Here is a 19,892-nt window from a genome sequence, read left to right as displayed (position 1 = left end):
GCGTGAGACGGTTTTACGGATCGTATTTTGTAAGAAGGATATCTTATTTAGGTCATCAATGCAAAATATTACTTTTTAAACTAAGAGTATTACTTTTTTTTTGTGAATATCGGTAGGGTTGACCTGTTTCACTGGTAAAGATTGGTGAGACTGTCTCACAAGAAACCTATATAGGCTTACTAATTCACAATATTTTTCATGTAATTAGATTAATAAAATGGCAAATAATGTGGCTTACGAAGTGTTTTCCGAGCAAATTCGTGAATTTTTCGAAAGGTTCGAAAATTATATTATATATATTATTAATATTATTTATAAAAAAGATATTATTGGATGTAAAAGTATTATGATTTGAAGTAAGAGTCCCTTCCCTCTATACACATATATAGCAAAAAAAACAACCTTCCTACGTAGTGCTTAGTGTTGCTTACTGAATCAGGAAATTATAACTTTATTTTTGTATGCGACAGTCTAACGAATAAAGATATTAGACGAGTCAACATTAATGCCAATATTTATAATAATAAAACGAATAAAGATATTAGACGAGTCAACATTAATGTCAATATTTACAATAATAAAAAATACTTTTGATATAAAAAATAATGTATTAGGTGACCAAAATATGAGATTTGTCTCATAAAATTGATTCATGAGACCGTCTCATAATTTTTTTTTTTTTTTTTTTTTGTATTTTATGAAACGAACAAATTAAACATGAGATAAGGAAAAATAGATTAAAGTTTGCTAGTATTGAGAATTTTGTAAGTCAGAATTATTATTGTTAAAAGATGTAAGCTCATTGTGTTAGAACTTGAAACCTACAAATTATATATTTGTCAAATGAAATTATATATATATATATATATATATATATTTAAAAAAAATGCTAAAAATGTAACGCCCAAGTCAATTTTTTTTCATACCACATACATATTTGCTAAATTATTTCTTGTCCGATGATTCTTCCAACGGTCGTGGTTTCAGGTTTGGGGTAAGAAAACAACTACTTAAAAGGGAGAGCTAGAAATATTCCCAATAAGTATGTACAATGAAATATTAGGAAAAATATATTTGTATATATATAATTTTAGTTATTTATGCCATAAAATAGAGTCTTGTTTTGTATATTTTTCAGTTTTTTTCCGGGAATGTTGATATGGTACTAGACACGTGAACGTCACACTGACGTTATGTTAGCGCTACACCACCACCACATTGGAAAAATGAATAAAATTAGAAAAAAATAGCAAACTAAGGATGACATAAAAAAATAAATATGCAAGACCTAATTGAAATTTTCCATAGAATATAAATGTTTGGAGTAGACTTAAAGATAGTATATGCTGTGAAATGTAAGACAATATATTGAATGAATTACCTGTAGCATGTTTCTACAATACGTAATCGATCAAACACTATTTGAAAATTCTTAGTTCAGTTCTCCGCCTTAACGGAAGAACTATTCACTTCTCAACGGTGGTCTATGCCCTAAAAAAAGAGCATATTCGTTTTTTTTATCATCTGCAAACACTACCTAATGTTTCTCCTTATGTTCTCTACCAACTTGGCCTTTCTGGTCAAGACTACAATTTACATTATTTGCACCCGTTGGTGGAGACGGAAGGATATATGTTGGGTGAAATAATCAAAGTTGGCTAGCTGAGTTTTAAACGTGGGTTGCCATTCAAACATTCAGACGGAAATTTCGTGGAGGGCGGAAGACGCGTTTTATACGCGTCTTCACACGGTCAGGGGGCTCTATAAATAGAGCTCTCCCCTTCATTCTGAAATCATCCATTCTTCGAGTTTTCTCTCATCTTATAAGCATTTAAGTGCTTAGTTCTATAATATTTGTGAGGTGTTTTGTTCTCCTGTATTAAGAGAGTGTGTGTTCTCTTTGGAAACACAATGAGTGAGTTGTACACCACAAAATATTATAGTGGGAATTCTTTTCATCTTGTCCGTGGTTTTTACCCTAATAATTTTTATGGGTTTTCCACGTAAATCTCGGTGTTCATTTATTCTTTATTTTCGGTTTTTACTATCTCAAATTCCGCACGTGGGACCAACAAGTGGTATCAGAGATTTGGTTTAAAATTTCTTAAAATTCTGAGTATGCTCTGTGGTTGCAGTCTAGACTGATCTTCCACATCAGAAAAGATATTTTGAGATTTTTTTTAAGGCATGATTATTTTGTCCGGTCTACTAAAATTGTTGTAGACATAATGACGGGAAGGTACGAGATAGCAAAGTTCAATGGAAGCAATTTTATGCTGTGGAAAATAAAGATACAAGCAGTTTTGAGAAAGGAAAATTGCTTGGCGGCTATTGAAGATAGACCAGTGGAGATTACGGATGATAGAAAGTGGAATGAGATGAATGATACTGCTGTTGCCAATTTACACTTGGCTATAGCAGACGAAGTTTTGTCAAGTATCTCTGAGATAAAAACATCCAAAATTATCTGGGATACTCTTACAAAGATGTACGAGGTCAAGTCGCTACACAACATGATTTCCTAAAGAGAAGGCTTTATACTCTTCGGATGGCGGAATCCTCATCGATGACCGACCATATCAACACACTAAATACTCTATTTGCCCAACTCACTTCCATGGGGCATAAAATAGGGGAAAATGAACGTGCGGAGCTTCTACTTCAAAATCTACCAGATTCATATGATCAACTTATCATCAACATTACCAACAATATTCTTATGGGCTTTCTAAGATTCGACGATGTCTTAACTGCGGTTCTCGGAGAAGAAAGCTGGCGCAAGAATAAGGAAGATAGGTTGGTAACCTCGAAGCAAGCAGAGGCTTTACCGATGATAAGAGGGAGATTTATGGACCGTGACTCCAGTGGGAGTCAAAGACGAGGTAGATCAAAGTCAAGAAGTAAGAAGAAAAATATCTACTGCTTTAAATGTGGCGGTAAAGGGCACTTCAAGAAAGAGTGTACGAGTATCGATAAAAGTTCTCAAGAAAATGTGGCTAGTACTTCAGGCAGTGGTGAAATATTATTCAGCGAAGCGGCAATAATTGCAAAAGGCAGATACAAATTTTGCGACACATGTATAATGGATTCAGGTGCGACGTGGCATATGACGTTTCGGAGAGTATGGTTTGATCATTATGAACCAATCTCAGGTGGATCTGTATTTATGGGAAATGATCATGCCTTGGAAATCGCTGGGATCGGTACTATCAAAAATAAAATTTTTGATGGCACCATTCGCACCATACAGGAGGTACGATATGTGAAAGGACTGACGAAAAATCTTTTGTCCTTGGGGCAATTGGATGACATCGGGTGCAAAACTCGGATCGAGAACGGGATCATGAAAATTGTGAAGGGAGCGCTTGTGGTTATGAAGGCGGAAAATGTTGCTGCAAATCTGTATGTACTTTTGGGAGAAACACACAAAGAGGCAGAACTAGCTGTTGCATCAATTGGTTCAGGAGAAGAATTAACAGTGTTATGGCATAGAAATCTCGGGCGTATGTCAGAACGGGGGTTGAAAATTCTCTCAGAACGGAAGCTGCTGCCGGGACTTACAAAAGTGTCACTACCCTTTTGTGAGCACTGTGTTACCAGTAAACAACACAGATTAAAGTTTGCCACTTCTACTGCCAGGAGAAAAAGCATGTTGGAGCTGATTCATTTGGATGTTTGGCAAGCACCGGTTGTATCCCTAGGAGGAGCGAGATACTTTGTCTCGTTTATTGATGATTTCTCTAGGAGATGTTGGGTGTATCCAATCAAGAAGAAATCAGATGTTTTCCAGATCTTCAAAGATTTCAAAGCGCGGGTTGAACTTGATTCAGAAAAGAAAATCAAGTGTCTAAGGACTGACAATGGAGGAGAATATACCAGTGACGAATTTGATTCATTTTGTCAACATGAGGGCATCAAGAGACAGTTCACGGCGGCTTACACACCTCAACAGAACGGAGTGGCGGAGCGGATGAACAGGACCTTGTTGGATAGAACAAGAGCTATGTTGAGGACTGCGGGTCTAGAAAAGTCATTTTGGGCGGAAACAGTCAAAACCGCCTGTTATATTATCAATCGTTCTCCTTCAGTGGCGATTGATCTAAAGACTCCCATGGAGATGTGGACCGGGAAGCCGACATATTATTCTCATTTGCATACATTTGGAAGTCCTGTGTACGTTCTGTACAATGAGCAAGAAAGATCGAAGTTGGATTCGAAATCCAGAAAATGTATCTTCTTAGGTTATGCTGATGGAGTAAAGGGGTTTCCCTTGTGGGATCCTACTGTTCACAAGCTTGTCATCAGCAGGGATGTTATCTTCAAGGAAGATAAAGTAAAGGGAGACAAATGCACACTGAATTCAGAAACTACTATATTTCAGGTGGAGAATAAGACAGACGAAGGTCAAGTTTCTTGTGAAGCAGTACCAGAGCACGAAGAACAAGAACATGTTGAGTCTGAGGTTTCCAATGTGAGGCAGTCAACTCGAGACAGAAGACCACCAGGTTGGCTTTCAGATTATGTCACTGAAAGAAACATTGCATATTGTTTATTATCAGAGGATGGTGAGTCATCGAGTTTCCACGAGGCTACTCAAAGCTCGGATGTATCCTTGTGGATGATAGCAATGCAAGAAGAGTTGGAGGCATTAGACAGAAATAAAACTTGGGATCTTGTTACACTACCACGAGAGAGGAAAGCCATTGGAAACAGATGGGTCTATAAGATCAAGCGTGATGGCAATAACCAAGTGGAGCGGTATCGTGCTAGGTTGGTGGTAAAAGGGTATGCTCAGAAAGAAGGCATTGACTTCAATGAGATATTTTCTCCTGTGGTTCGCCTTACAACAGTCAGAGTGGTGTTGGCATTGTGTGCGGTGTTTGACCTACATCTAGAACAACTAGATGTGAAAACGGCATTTCTTCATGGAGATCTTGAAGAAGAAATCTATATGCTCCAGCCAGAAGGTTTTGCGGAAAAAGGCAAAGAGAACTTGGTTTGCAGGTCGAAGAAATCTCTGTACGGTCTTAAACAGGCGCCGAGGTGTTGGTACAAGAGATTTGATTCCTATATCATGAGCCTTGGATACAACAGACTGAGTGCAGACCCTTGTACATATTTCAAGAGGTCTGGTGATGATTATATCATTTTGCTGTTGTATGTGGACGACATGTTGGTAGCAGGCCCCCAACAAAGATCAGGTCCAAGAATTGAAGGCACAGTTGGCTAGGGAATTTGATATGAAGGACTTGGGACCAGCAAACAAGATTCTAGGGATGCAAGTTCACCGAGACAGAAGTAACAGAAAGATTTGGCTTTCCCAGAGAAACTATTTGAAGAAAGTCTTGCAACGCTTCAACATGCAAGATAGTAAGCCAATTTTGACCCCTCTTCCTGTTAACTTCAAGTTATCCTCCGAGATGTGTCCTAGCAGTGAAGCAGGGAGGATGGAGATGTCTCGAGTACCATATGCATCAGCAGTGAGAAGTTTGATGTTCGCTATGATCTGTACAAGACCAGACATTGCTCAAGCAGTGGGAGCAGTTAGTCGGTATATGACGAATCCTGGACGAGAGCATTGGAGCACTGTTAAGAGGATCCTTAGATACATTAAAGGTACCTCGAATGCTGCATTATGTTATGGACGATCAGATTTTACACTCAGGGGCTATGTCGATTCAGATTATGCAGGTGATCCTGATCAGAGGAAATCTAATACTGGTTATGTGCTTACGCTTGCTGGAGGAGCAGTAAGCTGGGTTTCAAAACTGCAGACGGTTGTGGCGTTATCTACAACAGAGGCAGAATACATGGCAGCTACTCAAGCTTGCAAGGAGGCAATATGGATTAAAAGGTTATTGGAGGAGATCGGGCACAAACAAGAGAATGTTCCTTTGTTTTGTGACAGTCAGAGTGCCTTGCACATCGCAAGGAATCCAGCTTTTCATTCCAGGACGAAACACATTGGAGTACAATTTCACTTTGTGCGAGAAGTAGTAGAAGAAGGAAGCGTGGATATGCAGAAGATCCATACGAAGGATAACAAAGCTGATTTTCTGACCAAGCCAGTGAATACTGATAAGTTTGAGTGGTGTAGATTCTCAAGTGGCCTAGCAGAGACGTAAGCAGCAGGTAATGGCAAGATTGAAAGGATGTGTGGAGATGTGTTTGATTCTCAATCAAATCTCCAAGTGGGAGAAATGTTGGTAGCCGACATGCAATAAATGCATGTCGGGTGAAATAATCAAAGTTGGCTAGCTGAGTTTTAAACGTGGGTTGCCATTCAATCATTCAGACGGAAATTTCGTGGAGGGCGGAAGATACGTTTTATACGCGTCTTCACACGGTCAGGGGGCTCTATAAATAGAGCTCCCCCTTTCATTCTGAAATCATCCCTTCTTCGAGTTTTCTCTCATTTTATAAGCATTTAAGTGCTTAGTTCTATAATATTTGTGAGGTGTTTTGTTCTCCTGTATTAAGAGAGTGTGTGTTCTCTTTGGAAACACAGTGAGTGAGTTGTACACTATAAAATATTATAGTGGGAATTATTTTCATCTTGTCCGTGGTTTTTAACCTAATAATTTTTAGGGGTTTTCCACGTAAATCTCGGTGTTCATTTTATTCTTTATTTTCGGATTTTTACTATCTCAAATTCCGCACGTGGGACCAATATTGATGTATATCATATTACATAAATTATTAAATTACAAAAAAACATGAATAAACCAAAAATAACTCATGAATTAATTCTCTAAGTTCAATATCATGAATCATAAATAAATGTATGTATAATACAAAAAAACAAGAATCATTAAAATAAGGAGCTAGGCACAAATAATTGATTTTTGTCACAAACAAATACAAATTATAATTTTAATACTAACATATGCAAAAGATAACTAAGAGTTAATTGAGCAAAAAACAGTCTACGAACCAAATAAGAAAATTACAAGATTATACAATCAGAGCGACCAAAAATCAAATCAATTACAAATAACATACAAACAGATAAGAAAAATCACATTCAATAAAAAAACGAAATAATTATATATGATTGACCCGAGTTGAGAAATCTAACTTAAGTGAGTAAAACATTTAGAGAAAGAAAAATGATTTTTTAAGAAGAAAGAATGTTTTTTCCACCAAGAAAAATGGAGAAAAAGTACAAAAAAATGACAAAAATTTCAAAATTTTAACAAAAATACGAAAACTTACTAAAAAATAATAATCAATAAATAAATATAAAAAATTAGAGACCCCTCCAATAGGAGGCTCTAGATAGCAGCCTAGGCTGCCTTTATAAAGGCATCGATCACATCGGCATGTAATTATCGGTTTGCGCCAAGAAGAGCGAATCGTCCAGACAGTTACGGCAGGAATATCATTGGACAAGGAATACATTTATCAAAAGAGAATTGCATGGTACAAGTTAGCAATATTTTCATAATCCAATCTATAATCGAGCCGTTTAATTTATTATAAATGGTTCTGATGTGATCTGAGTAAATCGAGTGAGTTTGGTCTGGTGATTTACTGGATCGGGTCTAAAATTAATGGAGAATGAGAGCACAACGAGATATGTCTAAACAAGATGTTTTTCTCTTGAGAAAGGCTGAGTTTGACCTACAAACACGAAGATAATAACGTGAATAGGCGCTGGAGAGGTGTCCGACATGAACACTCCGATCCTAAAGTTAGCAGTGAACGAAGAGAACCAATGTAGCAAGAGAATAATATGCCAATGGTCTATCCAAATCTAGAGAGTAAATGATGTGAGCAATATATATGTGCATGAATCCATAAATGCTAAACAAACCTAGTATTTATAGAAAGAATGTCAATGATGACATTGTTTTCAGTGCCAACTTACTAATTATGGCAAGATGGTTGCCCATACCCTGTTGTGTGACATCACCTTCTCTGACACGTCAATTTGTCCCTATTGCCTTGTCAAATCCATATGATTTTGACAGTAATGATTACTAAGATAAGGTATCAAATACGTATGCACTTGAGTGCGGTGTTATTATCGAGGTAACCCGAGTAGAGAGCCATTACCAGGCAATTCGTCGGAAAGCCCGGGCTTCTGGTAGTCCAGGGAGATGATGTCTCGGGCAATCATTTTCCCGGCTGGTATCGGATCGGCCTAAAGCTTTACATAACCTGATCCATGACTCGGGATCATTCAGAACCCACGACTCAACCTCCCGGGAGTATCATCACTCACTCCCTAAATAGTCGGGCTAGAGTGTTGCTCGCTGTCCCGATCACTCTTTTGTTCCTGGTCATGAAATTTTTTTGTCGTTTCCGATTCTCGGGTTGGTAAGACTGATGTCATGATGACGTACACCCTAGAATTTGAACGGCCCAAAACACTTTGAATTCTGAGAAGGTGAACAGTCTGAGATGCTTCGAATTTCGAACATGTCCTTTCATATCCATACACAATTTCCAAGATGCGTCCTGATCGTCCATTTATCTTTAGATCAACGGTTGAGATCACTTTCCCTCACCTATATAAAATAATGAACCATCCTCACTTGTCACTTTTTAGCTCTTGAATTTTCTCCACTTTCTCTTATTTTTCGGCGTGCCGTGCTTCTCCTCCGGCAACCGCTACTACCTCCAGACTTTCAAACAACTCGTAATTCCCCTCGCTTTTACATTTCTTTAGAAAATGTTTAATCCACCTCATCTACCTCTGGAGCGAATGAGCGCGGCTTGCCTGAGTTCGAGTCTGCAGCGGCACATTCAGATTCTCTTTCTTCTTCTGTGGAAAAACCTACTTTCACCCGCTTATCCAAAAAACCAAAAGCACAAAGAACCAATCCTACACCTTCTGGTCCTTCTCCGGCGTCCAAGATGGAGAAAGGTAAAGCCCTAGCTCCGAGCTCTCTTCCCTCCGACGCCCCGAGTGTTCCTTAGTTTTCCACAATGGGAAGTATTCATCCCCCCGGGGCATAGGAAGACCTTAGAGTTTTAGGATCTATCCCTTCTTCCTTCCAGATTCGACTCCCCGGTCCCTCCGATCAGGCAGATATGCCCCCGAAGGGCTTTTACAAGTTTTTCATAGGCCAAATGCACAATGGCCTTAGATTTCCCCTTCCTTCTTTTTACGTTGATGTGCTCCTTTTTCTAGGAGTTACCATCAATCAATTTCTTCCGAACTCTTTCCGGATTATGGCATCGGTCTATATCCTTTTCAAAATGCACTATCTCCTCATTAACCCCCTGGTTTTACATTACTTCTTCATCTTCCGTTTTGGCGATAACGCTTTCTCCCTGTCTACTCGGCTGAATAGCCAGTTCCTTGATGATGTCCATTCCTCTATGAAGGGGTGGAAATGTAAGTTCTTCTACATTACCCTTCCTTCACCTCCCAAATGCTTGACCGGCTTCTTGCCTAGCCTCCCCATTCAACTTGAGGTTCCCCGTGGCTTTAAATTTGAGGAACCTTACATTCGGAGTCAGGAATTGGTGGAGGGGCAAAAGTTTTCTTCCTCTGACCTCTTGACAGAAGAGAACCAAATAGCTTATGGGTTGAGTGTCCGGGCTGAGGACCCTGTAAATAGGTTGATCGATGAAGTAGCTGGCTCGTGCGCTCAACTTGGTAATTTCCTCCTCTGCGTTTTTCCTTTGCTTTTTCCTTATCTGCTTTATTGTTTTTTTTTATCATCTTCTTTCCTTTGTGTAGACAACTCGGAAATGCATGAAGCCCTTGCAAGAAGGTGGGCAGCTGAGAAGGCGGCTAAGGAGAAAAAACTGGCAGCTCGGAAGGCTGCTGCTTAGAAGACGTTGGTCCAGCCAGCGGTTATTGAAGCTAAATTGTCTATGCGGTGGAGGCGGAGGCGGAGGCGGCCAGGCTAGAAGATTCAACCTGGGTAGAAAATCAAAATGAGGGGGAAAATGTTCGGCCTGATTTCCTAGAGGATTTGGCGTATCATGTTCCTCTTATCTAGTGGAAAAGAAAAGCGGCATCCAGTGCAGAATTGATCCTCCTCGGGGAGAATGAAAGAAGAGACCAAGGCACCTCCTGAGCAGCCCAATCCGCCTCTCCCGCTTTGACCCAACCTCTCACCGAGCCCCTCCACTCCAGCTGCAAGGAGTTTGAGGCAACATTTTCCTGGAGGGAGCTTCTCCTACTGGGGTCAGACTCCTTAAGAATATGCTTCTTCTTGCTGAGGAATATTATCTGAAGGGTTCTCTCCTGACCCCAAAGCTCTATGAAGGATTTAACCAGATTCTTTCTGTAAGTTCTACTCTTCTCATCTCTTCTTTTCTTTCTCTCTTTTTTAACTCCTTATGGACAGAGTGTTCAAATGTTGATCTCCGCTTTTGAAGAGATAGCCGCGGTGGCTACGAAGGAAGCTTGTCGAGCCTGGGCCACCCAAGAGCTTCATGATCAACTTCAAGAGGAACTGTTCCGAGTCCGATCAGTTCACGAATATATGGTCATTGGCCTCCGCACTGCCTTGGAAATGGCCAATCGACAGCTGTCCGGTTTTGACAAATGCCAAGAGCATTTTGAAGAGTCCGAACTTCTCCTAGCTATGATTCGAGTTGATGTTGCAAGGAAATATCCTAGTGTATGGATGAAACAAAATTCATATCCAAAGGAAGTCAAAGCTTGGTATGAATTTGGAACTCTTGCCTCAGTTTATACTACTTCTTCCAGCTTCTCGGAGATTTCAGCATTACCAAAGTGGATATAGGAAGCGGTGCATGAAACTTGGACAAAATGATCATTTGTCCAGGGAAGATATTCTGGAGCTGTATTTTTCAATGCAGAACTAGAACCAGCACGGAAAGGCTCAAATGAAGCCTTTCATTTTATCAAGCTAAGGAGGCCCAGACATGAATATCCAGAAATTCATCAAGGATCCTCCTACAAACGAAATACCCCTAGTTTCTTCATTTGATGAAGATGGCATGTCTACCAGGAGAGCATTGGGAGTTTGGGTCTGTCTAACTGAGATGGACAAAGTCAAGTATCCATTTAAGTGTTATTAAAATTCTGTAAATAGATCTTTCCTGTTAAATAAAATGACAAAAAAAACAACAAGTTTTGCAGAAGATATATTTGAAAAAAGAAAAGAAATCTTCTGTGGAATAGCAAGCGGAAACATTTTATCGACACCAGTACAAGTAGGGAAAGAAGCACGTTTTCCTAGGGGACACAGAAAGCCAAAGATTCCCCGACAAAGCTAAAGTGGACATGTGACCATCCCAGTAACCAAAGAAAGGACCACCATGTGAGTGGAATACAAGGACCACCAATAATGGTGGTAAAGGACAAAAGAACATTGGATTCCCTATCTTTAAAGATAAAGGAAATCCGATAAACAGATAAGAAACCGTAACCCAAAATCATCTATAAAAGAAGATAAACAGGCAAAAGAAACATACAAGAAAATTTCGAAACCTAAAGAAAATGTATTTCATATATCTGAAGGTTTCGAAAAGACGAATGAAGAGAATAAGAAATCAGCTGGTAATACTAAAGATCTCTACAAATTGTTAAAGAAGAAGAAACGATATCTCAGCTGATATAATACAGACACATATCTACTAGTTATGCCAGGAGATAAAGTTAGAGGAACAAGCTATTTCTATAATAATAAACAATAATCTAGGAAGAAGACATATTTGAGTGGAGGGACCATTCAACCAAATAGGGCCAACCACAGCTAGAAGGCATCAGATTTTAGCAAGAGTTTGAAGTCCGCAAACAAATCGGTAAGGGACTTTTATAAATATGAAGGCAGAAGGAAGATGAAGGCATCACTCAACCTATTCGTTTTTCTTCAAAATACTTGTAATATTTCCTCTTTCAATTTTATGTGTGTTGTAAGTTCAACTACAATTAGAGCTAAACAAGTTTCTCCTCCTCTACAGGAGGTTACTATGTAATAATAAATGTTTGTGTTTGAATAAAGAAATCTTTTTCTCTAGCCCCTCTCATGTGTTATTTTCAAAATTTTATCTTTTATTGTAGAGCCTAAGGTAGGAAATGAATTAGGGTTGTGCCAAGTGCTGCTGAAGGATTCTGCATCGGTAACCATCTGTTGCGACTGTGTGGTTAGACTGTGAGGAGCAGTCTGTAAAATACGGTAGATACTGTATCCGGTGGCACTCCGGTCAAAGATGTAAAAGATATAATTTATTACACGGAAGCATGATGAGCCTTTTATAAAAAAATATATATATATATCGATCATTTGAGAATGGTATATAGGCTGGAAACCTTGCGTAGCTGCATGTCTTGGGGCTATATGCCTTCAAGAACATGCTCGATAGGTATAACAAATCCACGTACCAAAATCATAAAATTAAGGATGTTTTTGAAAATTTTGAAAAAATGGGGAGTTTAAACAAAGAAATAGATCATAGATGGATTGGGAGTGAGGAGAAAGTTGATAATGGAAATGGGGAGTTATTGCAAGTTTGCCTTTATTTTTAATAAATTTCATATAATGTGAGAAAATTAGTTGGTGTGATTTTATGTTCAAGTAAATTTCATATGATCTTGAACAAGAATAGACAACTCCATATATTTTAGAGGGATAAATTGTGTTTACCACTTTTGTAAAATATTGAAAAAGCACAATTCTCTCCTGTAAAATAAAAAGTCTTTTCAAACAAGAGTGAGTCTTATGAGAGACCGTCTCACGGATCCTAATATGTGAAACGTGTCAACCCTACCGATATTCACAATTAAAAGTAATACTCTTAACATAAAAAATAATAATTTTTCATAGATGACTGAAATAAGATATCAGTCTCACAAATACAACCCGTGAGACCGTTTCACATAAGTTTTTACATTCAAACTTTGTGTTTTCAAAATCCAGGCACATTTACTCCTGATTTCAGTAAACATGAAAGGTTTTAAAAGATAACTAATTTCATGTATTTACCACTTTTATAATATATTTTTTTAAAATTTACAATTAAATTTTATATTTATTTATTTATTTTTTATATGAACACATATCATATCATAGATGATAAATAAAGAGAATACAAAATACACTGGGCATACCCAGGGCTCACATAATCATTGTTCAAAAACCATAATCGAAGAAAATGATTATATCAAAAAATAGATACATCCTAAGAACGAAATTCAAATACTGGGAGACAAAATATGAACATCATCCAGCAGCTAGCGTTCGATGAACATGAATCAAAATATTTATTTATTTAAGAGAGTGTGTTCCACATAAAAAAAAAAAAAAAACTTTCTAATCATATAAATATGATCTACCGACAAATTTGATGGAGTTGAACCGAACTTTGACAACGGATAATTACCATTATAGACATTAATTACAATGATAACCATATTAATCATAGATGATGATCGGTCGGTTGAGAATCTCTGGTCGACATTAAATCAATGGTTGATTTGTACAAATAGGCTTTGTAAATGCTATCCATGAGAGCAGTGTCCTTATCTATCTAATACATGACACATATGTTGAGTGATGAATCATTTTCACTTATTCATGCATCGTAGTTGAATTATTGACCATGATTTATAAACTCAGCAAACATATCATATACTGACTCGATAAGAGTACTATCCATGTTTGTAACATGAACAAAACCGATTTTTTTTTTTGTGGTGGCATACATTATTATCACAATAACTGTAGTTGAGGGAGCATTAACCCTTAATGATATTATTATTATCATCAATAATACATACAAAGCATACCATGTTCTCTTTAATTATAATAACTACTACTTTTCATTAATTATTTTTAAAGTAGGTTGTTTATGATCACATTCTAATTCTAACAAAAAACAACAGTTAATCATCATTTTTCATTAAATTGAGCTCTGATTCCATAGCCTTTTTTTTTTTGTTAAGTTAAATATTACACAAAATTTTAATAAAATATTCATAACTTTCTAAATATGCAAAAGGAAATTTATAATTTCGTCTTCTATGTGAGACTATACATGATAGCACGTCGATGCTAGATCAGCAATATATCAGAAAATAGATGGTACAGTTATAAAAAAGAACAAAGATAACAAACTAAGATTAAAATTTGACAACACAGTGGATCAATATCACAATCGTAAAAAAGACAAATATGTTATACTAAAATTTCCAAATTCTGATATAGAAAATATGTGTTATATGTATTTAATAATTATTAAAAAAATTACTAAGAATTTTATTCAAATAAATTTCAAAGACATTGATCAACCATCTACTGGGATCATTACTTTTAATGGAGGGGAAAGGTCGAAATATCAATCAGATTTTGGTCGCGACACGATATTTTTAACGTATTTTTTGAAAGTAGATGATAAGAAAAGTAAAAAATGTTTGAAAATAAAATCATAAAGCTAATATAAGTTAAATTTTGAGTATTAGGAGAAAAATTACTTCCAAATTTATTAGTTTTGTAATTACAACATTATCGGAGGCACACTCTTGTATACCCGGGCTTTAGCCCGGGTGGTCCAATTTTTTTTTTTTTTTAATTATATGTAAATTTTGTATAATTTTGGAATAATATGATATTAGCTCGGGTAGATCAATTTAAAATATTAAAAGATTGTAGAGTTTAAAATTCTAGCCTGGGTAGAGCCATATTTCTGACTCTGTCCTTAACCTACATAACATTGTCATTTTTTTTAATTATCTAAATTTTGGTAGTAACACTTTCAACAATGCATTTATATAATTATTATTAAATTTTGAATATTTTGTACAAAATTAATTTTTCTTATTAAAAATGGATATTTGAAAATTAATATAAAATTTAATAAAAATATAAAAGAAAAATGAAATTGTGTCATAAATACGCCAATTATGTAAATAAAAATCTGAAAATGTAAATTATAAAAAAAATAAATTTTAAAATATAAAATGTTTTTTTTATAAAATATGATTTTGAATTTTATAAAGTTCATTCGAAAGTTTTAAAAACTTGTATATAAATAAAATTTAAAATTTTAAAAAATCTCCAAAAATATTTATAAAAATTGAAAATAATTGTGGAATATGATAAAATTTAAGAGTTCAAATGTCAAACTGTAACTTTAAACTATTAATAAAAAAAATAGAAGCAGGAATAAGAATCTCGAACTTACTTTAACCTTTTGGTTAAAAATTATTGAAACAATGTACTTCTACCTAGCTAGAATCCAAGAAGTGCTTCGCAGTAGCTCTCCCAAACACTTTCTAATTCTATTTATGAACAAAATAAAAAATCTACTTCATTCTTATTTAAATAAATACTTAAAAAAATTGTGTTTTTCGTATCCACATACCTTCATTTCGGGGAGAACCAGCTAGCTCCGAGTTCGAGACAGCTGATAAAAATCGTTGTTTAGATATATTTAACACTTGCCTCCCTAAAAAGTTAACATTTTTGCACTTATAACATAGGTAAATATCAAATGCTTTAAATACAGATGAGTTCCCATATAAATATGGGTGAATTTTAGGGTTGCTAAGAAAAAACGATAACGTTGACGAAATGATCAATGGGCCAAAGGGCCTTTTGGGTTCACATCTAGTTTATGTATTGGACTCAAAAAACAGTTACAGGAAAGAAATGAGGCCCACCAAGAAGCCCATTATCACAATTGAATGGCTCACAATCAAGAATTCTATACTAAAAACAGAAGCAACTCTGCCAAACGGTAACCACTATACTCAGTATACCTGTAAAAGTCGCTTTCATCCTTAACTATGGTCATTTTCTATGGCAATACAACAGGTTCAGTCATCCATTGTAGCCATAGACAATTCCCATGGTAAATTTTTCAATGGCAATACAACAGTTTCTATGACCATAGTTAAGGATGAATACAACAGGTTCAATCATCCATTTTCTATGGCAATACAACAGGTTCAACTGAAATCGCCTAGGCAGCCTCAAGTCCTTCACACACCCAACACACTCTCCTGCACTATGATATTTTCGAAGCTTTGCCAAATATACAAACCCGGGGAACAAATTTTTCTTCCCTCTCCTCACGACTCGTTTCCTTCATCTTCTTGTAGCGATAGACAATTCCCATGATATCAACAATTGCCGTTAGTGCTCATGAATACGCTTTATCTGGAAGAATGTTAAGTTTATTAACTTTTAAAGCTCACGGGAAGGTAAAATCAAATATATTTATACTCAAGGACAATAAATAGGGAAACCTGAACGTAGAACATTGCATCAGGGCTAACAACATACCCAGTTTTCTCCTTGAGATATGACATAACTTTCTTCTTGTTGTTTCTCTTTGCCTCTCTCCATTCGGTGTGGAGTTCTTCATTATCTGCAAGCTATAGCCAATTCAAGAAATCATGATAGTATTGCCAAAAACTGTAACATCAAATTCAATATAATGTGAACTAAATGAAAAAGATTTACTGATGAACAAGATTTGAATGAATACCTTCCGTAACTCTGCTAACTTCTCAGTGTTTATTAGCCAGTCATCTGACCCAGTCCACTTGGTTATGATTTTACAGAGCGCTGGATTACAAAAACAAATCCATCTTCTTGGAGTTACCCCATTAGTTTTATTCTGAAATTTCTCAGGCCATAGCTGTCACTTACAAAAAACAAGTCAGTACCAATACATGTTACTGAGAGAAGCCAGATGACTCTATTGGTAACGGTACTGTTGGAACAAAACAATATTGAATCAAATCCCATATTTTAATTGCCTGATAAAAATCATTAAAAACTTCCTTCTTGACGATATCGCTGTGAATCTCAGCAACACCATTCACTGCATGCCCTCCCACAACACATAAATTAGCCATCCGGACCAACTGTGGTTGCATTGGATTTGGTTCAAATGCCAGCTTCACTTTCTTCTCTGCCTTTGAGATTTAAGGTTTCTTATCCTTGTCATTAGGTTTTTTTGTTTCAGCTTTATCATTAGGCTTTTTAACTTCGTCCTTGGGGACAGGTTTTGCAATTTTATCTGATTCAGAAACTTTATCCTCTTTAGCATATTTGGCCAAAACGCTTTCCTGTGATTTAATAAGTAATTTCAGGACAGAAGAAGGAAGCTCCATATTATCAAGAATTCTCATTTGCTTCAGCTTTTTCTGTAGCAGATCCAGGTCCACAGTGCCGTATTCTGCAATAACGGTATCAATAAACTGCATAAAAAGCATCAGTGTGTATGGATAGATAAAGATAAACATTAAGAAATGAAACACGTTAAATATATAGCTTTAAACTATGGTAGCTTGTAGCGTGTTTGCCATGTGATGGAACCCAAGGACGAAATACCTCTTCCTCGATCTTTTTTATGATTTCCAAATGCCGGGGAAGAAGTTGTTGCATAAGATTCACATCCCATTTCTCAAGAGCCTCGGGTAGAACAGTGTGGTTAGAGTATGCTACGGTTCTGTTGGTGCAAATGACAACATTCAGGAACACACTGACATGAACACAAAATATAACAAATAACAAGCACCTCAACATCTCAATGATCTTTAATGACAATCATACATGAATACCTTACAGGTGCATACACAAGAATTAGTAAAAATTGTGGCAAAATAGTCTTTTGAGTTGCTTTCTACAGCACCTAGAGTCAGCAGCAGATTCACTTGAGGAAGCAATCAAATAACGTACCAATGAGTGATCTCCCATGCTTCTTCCCAGTTCAAACCCTTCCCATCTATTAATATTCTCATCAGCTCTGGTATGCACAGAGTTGGGTGAGTATTGTTCATTTGCAAAGCAACCTTCTCTGGGAAATTCTCCCATTTAACAGGTTCCCCCGATCTCCTCTCAAATCTGGTTATAATATCTTGGAGAGAAGCTGAGCAGAGAGTATATTGTTGCTTCAATCTAAGTGTCTTTCCCTCGTATGATTCATCACCAGGGTATAAAACATAGCAAATCTGGTCCAAAAATAAAAGGGAACGGATCATATTTACTTGATTATGTCAGGTTCCTTCATTCTAGCAGGAAACCATGAAATTTTGTATTATTTGTCCTTTAATAAAAGCTAAGCATTTTATGATGCAAATTGCACCCCTTAAAAGTAAAAGGTGCTGCAATCTAAGAGTTTTGTTGTCCTGAAAGAGATAGAGCTAAAATCAAATTATGCATGGGAGAATCAGAGTAGACCTTTTCAGCCCTTTTCAAGCCCTCATATGCTTTTGCATGATCCCCAGCATTAAATGCATGTAAATCAAAAACTTCTGAAGGAACTTTTGTCGACCATAGCCTGAGGTTTAGTGTCGTTTTTGTTTTATATCCTGGTATTGGAACATCGTAGGCAACAGCAATAATGTCTTCACCTCCCACCCATTCTTTTCTTCCATCTCGATCTTCAATGACTTTCCATAAAATTTAACTGGATAGAAGACATCGTTTCTAACGACTTCCCATGGATTTCCCATCTGATTTTAATGAGGAAACATTTGACAAAGTGAACAAGAAAATCACTGTAAGCATGCGTTTTTGATTGCGTGATTCAATGAAAAAAGAAAAGAAAAGAACAGCGATGCCGAAACCTCAATAGAGAAATGCAACACCTGAATAAAAAAGAAAATAGACTGAGCATACCTCTAGCCAATTTTCTGCAACTTCCTCTTGACCATCTTTTGTGATGAGCTGCTTGAATAGACCATATCTGTATCTAAGTCCATAACCACATCCTGGATAGTTAAGAGTTGCCATGGAGTCTAGAAAGCAAGATGCAAGCCGTCCTAAATCTCCATTACCAAGTGCAGCATCTGGTTAGTGGTTCCTACAATCATATATACAGTTGATACTCGTTGATGGAACGGAATAACACTTGCTAAATTACCGAAAATATCCGTATATTTTGTTTTCACTCTAATAAATAATAGAAGGCCCTGGAAACACTTTTTCATGATATCCATCAAATGGAAATAAGTTCAATCATCAACCTTTACTTGAGGTACTAAATAATCATTTGAAAGTACCATTGTCTCAGTACTAGTGGAGGAAGAACATATATCAATATAAGATTTCAAATTCACATTTCAGGAATAGACAAAACCATTCTGAAACAGTTAGAAAAATTCTCTCAGTTTTCATTCTGTGCATTAGTCGGGACATCCAGAGAAGAAGGAAATCGTATCCCAACTTCTGGGAGTGTACAATCTACGAACTTTAACCTCTTATGAATCATAACAATTAATGAAAATCAATTACTAACCTGCGTAGGCTAATTGAATCATACACATATTGTGAGACTATCAGAAGCATTTCCTACCTGTCCAGCGACATCTTCTAAATTGTGCCCAATCTTTTTCAGCGCCTCAGCATAAGCCCCCGTCAGCTCCAAATTACCAATTGCATTCAATAATGCTCCACCCTATTGCGTAAGATTAGGAGATTAAATTGTGAAACTGTGCATACAAATCTTGAAGTCCAAGATATTTTATGCAGAGGCCAGAGATAACAGTTTACCTGAAGAAATTCCATCGACAAATAGTAGGCTTGCTTCACATTCAGCTTTTCATAATATTCATTTGTGGCATTCCAATTTTAAATGAGCATATCACGAACACTCTCAGCCGTGGCATAGTATGCTTTAGCAAGATTGAACACCTCGGGAGAAAATAATGGATTGAAGTCGGGATGATACTTGATACTCGATGCAACAGATGCAGAATCCGGACTAAGAGCATCTAATACAATTCATAAATCAACAAAAGTAGTTTTCAAAGAAAAAAAACATCAGTTCTGATATCTAAAACAACTAAAAGGTTTCACCTTTCACATTTCTACAGTTTTCTTGTAATTAACGAGAATCCAAATAATTGCTATAGCCTTTAAGCGGGAGCCCATGCATGCAGTGAAGATAGATACCTCGAGATAATTCAAGAAAAAAGACCAAATGGGCACTTCAAGAACATACGAAAG

The 19,892-nt window shown here is 36.6% G+C and overlaps 1 pseudogene; it reads right to left on the bottom strand.

Moving 5' to 3' along the window:
• Window positions 1–15,455: 15,455 nt before the first annotated feature.
• On the bottom strand, window positions 15,456–19,667 carry LOC140835678 (alpha-1,4 glucan phosphorylase L-2 isozyme, chloroplastic/amyloplastic-like; annotated as a pseudogene).
• Between the last annotated feature and the right edge of the window lie 225 nt (window positions 19,668–19,892).

The sequence above is a fragment of the Primulina eburnea genome, chromosome 7 (assembly GCF_022965805.1).
Source record: "Primulina eburnea isolate SZY01 chromosome 7, ASM2296580v1, whole genome shotgun sequence".
NCBI lineage: Eukaryota > Viridiplantae > Streptophyta > Magnoliopsida > Lamiales > Gesneriaceae > Primulina > Primulina eburnea.
This window is presented reverse-complemented; position numbering and strand designations above follow the sequence as displayed.